Source organism: Musa acuminata, chromosome BXJ2-6 (assembly GCF_036884655.1).
Source record: "Musa acuminata AAA Group cultivar baxijiao chromosome BXJ2-6, Cavendish_Baxijiao_AAA, whole genome shotgun sequence".
Lineage (NCBI taxonomy): Eukaryota > Viridiplantae > Streptophyta > Magnoliopsida > Zingiberales > Musaceae > Musa > Musa acuminata.
Genome location: NC_088343.1, coordinates 13,813,413 through 13,819,619, shown reverse-complemented (window position 1 = coordinate 13,819,619; position 6,207 = coordinate 13,813,413). Strand labels below are relative to the sequence as shown.

General features: G+C 41.0%; 1 long non-coding RNA gene across 1 annotated transcript; it reads right to left on the bottom strand.

Annotated features, from left to right (window-relative positions):
* Positions 1 to 4,256: 4,256 nt before the first annotated feature.
* Positions 4,257 to 4,682, bottom strand: LOC135613805 (uncharacterized). Its single transcript, XR_010487380.1, has 3 exons — positions 4,570 to 4,682; positions 4,443 to 4,495; positions 4,257 to 4,365 (listed from the first exon to the last, which is right to left on the bottom strand). It is a non-coding gene; the product is annotated as an uncharacterized LOC135613805 (long non-coding RNA).
* Between the last annotated feature and the right edge of the window lie 1,525 nt (positions 4,683 to 6,207).

The window sequence follows — 6,207 nt, the reverse complement described above, 5'->3', positions numbered from 1 at the left end:
ACAAAGATTGTTGTCGAGAAATTCGATAGAAATGTCAACTTCGGCTTGTGACAACTCAAAATGGAGGCCATTCTGGTTCAAGACGGAGTTGATTTGGTACTATAGGGAGCTGAAAGCATTCCAGATGATATGTCAAAAGAAGAGCTTGCGGGTATCGATAAGAAGGCTCGATCAAGCATCATTCTAAATCTCTTTAACGAGGTTTTACGGGAGGTAGCTATGGTGACTACAAGCATGTGGGACAAGCTTAAAGCCTTGTACATGAAGAGGACAGTGGAGAATCGTCTCTACTTGAAGCAGAGTCTATATATGCTTCGGATGACTAAAGGTACATCTATACTCTCATATCTTGATAAGTTTGATTCTTTGGTTATGGATTTGGAGAATATAGATGAAAAAATTGATGATGAGGATAAGGCTTTGTTACTCTTGTGTTCTCTTCCCCAATCTTTTAAGCATTTCCGTGATACTTTGATTTATGGAAAAGAAACAGTTTCGTATCAAGAAATTAAATCTACACTGAAATCTAAGGAGCAGATAGACAGGAATATCACTGGGGAAAGTAGAGAGAATCAGGTTGAGGGTCTGGTTGTCAGGGGTAGAATGGATAAAAGAGAATTTGATAGTAGTAGATCTAAATCTAGATCTAAATCCAAACATAGAAATTTGGAATGCAGATATTGTCATAAAATAGGGCACATTAAGACTGATTGCTTTAAATTGAAAAATAAATTAAAGCAAAAGGGAAAACTTATTGAGAAAACTACTGAGTCCGCTGAAGCTAGTGTAGCATCTGATGAGAATGTTGAAAATATTTTCTTTGCTACTGATGACAGGACGATGTCTAAAAATGAATGGATTTTAGATTCGGGTTGTTCTTATCACATGTGTCCCAATAGGGATTTATTTTCCACATATGAATCTTGTAATAGTGGAATTGTTTTGATGGGCAATAATGCCGCATGTGATGTTGTTGGTAGAGGCACAATCCAAATTAAAATGCATAATGATATTGTGAGGACGCTCACTAATGTTAGACATGTTCCTGATTTAAAAAAGAATCTCATCTCTTTAGGCACCCTAGAGGCTCTTGGGTGTAAATACACAGCTGAAGGTGGAGTTATGAAAGTTTCTAGAAGTGCTCTTGTTGTTATGAAAGCTTGTAGGTCTAGTAGCTTGTATATTCTGCAGGGAACTACTGTCACAGGTTCAGTTGCAGTTTCGTCATTATCATTGTCTGATTCTGACATCACCAAATTATGGCATATGCGTTTGGGTCATATGAGCGAAAAAGGTTTGAGCATATTGAGCAAAAGGGGTCTACTTTGCGGACAGAGTACTGGGCCACTTGATTTTTTTGTGAACACTACATTTTTGGAAAGTAGAAAAGAGTCAGCTTCACTTCTCCGGTAGTTTAAAAAAACGAAAGGTACTCTTGATTATATTCATTCAGACCTTTGGGGTCCAGCTCATATTCAGTCTAAGGGTGGTGCTAGGTATATGTTGACTTTCATTGATGATTATTCCAAGAAAGTTTGGGTTTATTTTTTGAAGCATAAAAATGATATTTTTCTAACATTTAAACAATGGAAGGCTTTGATTGAGAAGCAAACATGTAAACAGATTAAGCGGCTTCGAACGGATAATGGCATGAAATTTTGTGAAAGTGACTTTGAAGAATTCTACAAAAATGAAGGAATCGTTCGGCATCGCACTGTTAAGATGACGCCTCAGCAAAATGGTGTAGTGGAACGTATGAACAGAACACTCTTGGAGAGAGCAAGGTGTATGATCTCAAATACAAGGTTGACAAAGGACTTTATGGCAGAGGCGATTAATATGGCCTGTTACGTTGTCAACCGTGCTCCTTCTGCAGCACTTAACTTTAAAACTCCGGAGGAAGTTTGGTCAGGTACTCCTGCTGATTACTCTGATTTAAAATTTTTTGGGTGTCCAACATACATGCATGTAAATGAAGGAAAATTAAAGCCTCGAGCTAAAAAATACATTTTCCTTAGGTATGCTTCTGGGGTGAAAGGATACAGATTATGGTGTTCTGATCCCAAATCCCCAAAATTTATAATCATTAGAGATGTTACTTTTGATTAATTATTTATGTTATCTTCCAAAGAGGATTCTACTAGTTGTACAAATGATAGTGCGCAGAAGCAGGTGGAGCTTGAGATTGATAGTTTAGATTCTTTTAAGTCGAACTCTTTTACTCAAAAAATGCCAGTAGGTGGTCCCGAGTCTACTGACGCAGATGATCCAGAGGAAGAACAATATTCCATAGCCAAGGATAGAACACGGAGAGATATTCGACCACCACAAAGATATGCAAATTTGGTTGCATATGCTTTGTCTATTGCAGAAGAGACAAGTGAAGTTGGTGAGCCTACTTCCTACTCAGATGCAGTTTCTTGTGATAATTCCGCTAAGTGGTTGATTGCGATGAATGAAGAAATTGAGTCTCTCCATCGGAATAGAACTTGGGATCTTGTGAAGCCGCCTTCGAGTAAGAAAATTGTTGGATGTAGATGGGACACTATTGCTGAGGGAAAGGTCTTTGTTCAGAAAATTCATACGAAGGATAATCCAGCTGATATGCTTACGAAGTCTTTTCCGATTTACAAGTTCAAGCAGTGCTTGGACTTGGTTGGTGTTCATTGTTGGTGATTGCTCGTTGGGGCTTTTATGAAGAAGGTGGAGCAAGTTTTGTTGGGACATGCCAAGGTGGAGCTTTGTTAGTTTGACAAGTCCCATAGTCCCACATCGGGAAAATCAGACTTGTTATCTCCTATTGGAACTATAAATAAGGGCATGTGCTTTGAAGTCAGATACACCACAAGTGGCACCACAAGAAAACTTAATTGGTTGCTTTAAGCTTTTCTTGTTCAGTAATTTCGGGTGTTTTATGGCCTAGGAACATCTTTCTAAGGCATTTGTAATAGTCCCTCTTTTTATAATAGTGATTTGCTCCTCTTTCGTCCGTGAATATAGATCAAAGTCAATTGATCGAACCATGTAAATCTGGTGTTCTTGTCGCTTTTATTCTTTTCGCTTTATTGTCTTTGTTGTGTTGTCAAAATTATCCTTTGGTAAATTTCCTGGGACTAACTCTAACAGAAACCAACGTGATGCTAGGGCCAAGCACTTATTTTGGAGGTGATCATCGACAACTCTTCAAGAAGCAAGGACTTGGAACTGATTCAGGATTTACCTTCCCTCTGAGATCAGGCCCCTGCCCAGTCTCCTCTGTGGTTTTGGGTCTCAAGCAGCAGACAAAGGCGATTCCCCGTTAGCTCCTCCCCCGTGGGTGGGAAAAAGTCGAGCTAGCCTCCTTGTAGGTTTTGACGGTTGAGTCCGGTATTAGTTAGCCCAACTTGACCCCACCTAATTATTAAACCAACTAGACTAACATTTAATTAAGGAGACTTCGGTGCAAGCAGTTCACAGCACTCAGAACTTGTAGAAAGTGTGATCCTATTGTAAGTGAAAAAGAAGAGGCATTCGCACAAACACTGTCGTGTTGTTACCTTCCGGTAAAAGAGACAAGAACTGGAGTAGCAAAGATCCATGTAAACAAGCGATAGGACCACAGAATCCAGCAGAAAATCACAAAAAATGTTCTTCCAGGCTTCACAATCCACTATTCACGTCCTCGTATTAACATACAAAAGAATCAACGTACGTCTGCATGCCCTAGCGAGCTTCCGTGATGGCGTTCAGCTTCGGGTAGAGGATGTCATAGTGATCGGCTTCTGCAGCGCCACCGAGCCTATACAACAAGGTTACGAAGGGCAGTCGGCGGCTGGACGAGCTTGACGTTGCAACACGCCGGGCTGCATGCAGAGTATATCGGACCTCGTCCAGCGAGATGGAGTCAGGAGGGAAAGTCTTTCTGCTCCATCTTGGTATTTTCCATTGGGTTGTAGGGCTGAAGTCACGGTGGAACGGAGACTGCCGCCCTAATTGATCCAGTCTCGTGTCAAGGAACACAACACGCACCGCCACACCCATTGCATCCGATAGAGCAGCGAGCTGCCTATGGTAGGGGATGTTTTCTCCATCGCCAAGAATGCTGTGAACCTGCAAAAGTACGTGAATCTTCAGCGCCTGCACGCATGATGGCCAATTAAAGCGTCCTACCTCGTCGTAGTCTGTGTCTGGATCAAACAGGATTTCAGCAGCTTGCCTGGCTATTTCATTTGAAGCAGCATAGCCTAAGAGTGAAATGACTGACCGAGCAAACACACTAGAGAACACTGAACGAAGAGAAGACACAAGAAATTTAATGGTGAGCAAAGCGTCCCACTTGAAGCTGAATCCCACTGTCTCAGGCTCCTCGACAGAAACTCCTTGTGACTGAGCTCGCAAAGCAACAGAATACTTCAATCGCTATGTAGAAGAGTTCTTGAAGAGACTATAGTTCAAGCAATCACCTTCGTGGTCTCGATTCTTCTCTGATGTGCTCGTACAGCAGCTGGAGGAACATCTGAAGGCAATTTCACTTATAAGGACCAAAGGAGAACTTATACGCAAGCAGATAGAGTTGGAAAGCATTCTTACCTCTCTCAGCTCTTCAAAGTTGGCACAGATATTGCCGCGGATGTCATTTGTCCACTGACATAGTGTAAGACTTTGTCCGATATGATCGACCTCGGTGTTGTCTCGTGTAACCCAAATGTGCTACTAACTCCGGCAGAAACAGAAACACCATATAAGAAGATGCAGAACCACTAAGTTGCATCAAGTTCTCAAGATGTTGTGATGGGTTACCACATAGGCAAATAGAAAGCTTCGGTATAACGAAGCACCATCGTTTCGTATCCTCCGAAAGAAAGCATACAGTCGATGAAGCAGCTGAAAGTCGGAAAACATGCTAATCCTAACTTTCCCATCTTATATGCGACGGTAAAGTCGACGAGAAGAAAGAGGAAGAGACGGTGATGAGCAACAGAAGATGAAACCTGGATCTTTTTTCGCAGGACTTTTTCACTTCTGCAGTATTCTGCTACCATTGAGCGAAAAGTTTCCTGCAGTACAATTAGAGAATCAACAGAGTGCTTAAGGTATATGGCCTTGTTGTGGTATCTTTCACTACAAGTTTCCTCCAATTCATGTGTCATTCAATTGTCTCCGTCAATCTTTCACTACCAATAGGAGATAATTCTCTTTTTTAATCTTCTCTCACATATGGATATCTTCTAAGAATAATCTCTCTTTCATTCATTACAACCGTAACACAAATACACTTGCCAGAATTTAACCAAGTAACTGAAAGAACAGAAACATGATGCATGCATGTTCAAGAACTAGTTGAAGAGAGCTGCTTACCTTTTCTCCGAACGCCAGCTTCTCCTCATTCTTCTCCTCAACCTCCGCCTTCAAGAAGTATAAGAAAAGAAGAGCTCAGATGTTTCATTGCATTTGAGCAAGAACCACTGGATGGTTTTAAAGAAAGACAAAGGTCATGTGCAAGAAAGAACTCAGAAAGAGAACTATATATACAAGCCACAGGCAGAAAACATAAGCCATGTCGATGTAATCAAGTAACGAGTCTCATGAGATGGAGTGGAAGAGTTGAGATCAAACCAACATAAAGAACAGTGTGCAGGCAAGAAAGTTGAAAACACATTATGAATGCAAATCACAATAAGCCTATCATTTAAGAACTACTTGAAGAACCCAAAGGATGTCAAGAATCGAAGAGAGGATGCTGCTCCTAACCTTTTGTTCGATCTTCAGATCTTCCTCATCGGTCTCCTCCACCTTGGCCTTCAAGAAAGTTAACAAAAGAAAAGGTATTGTAGCATTTAAGACTCAAAATATTCGTTCATTCAGGCCATTCAATATGAGTAAACACCACAAACGAATTTGAGAACCACCTCATCATTTCATAGAAGAGCAGAGTCAACGTGCAAGAAAGAAATCAAACAAGTTAGAGAAGAAATTACACACCAATCTCAGATTGGAAATTGTGATTCCAAGTTTACTGGAGGAAGAACTCAAAGAAAGGCAATAACAAGTGTTGTGAGTTCAAGGGACACAACTCATGAGATGATCCAAACACAAAGAACAGTGGCTAGAAAACAAGAGAGCTTCCACGAGATCCATGTAATGAAGAGCCAAGAATCACAGCATAATCAGTTGAGGGGAGTGAGATGACCTTCCCTTTGCGATCAGGCCCTTTATCATCACCTCCGG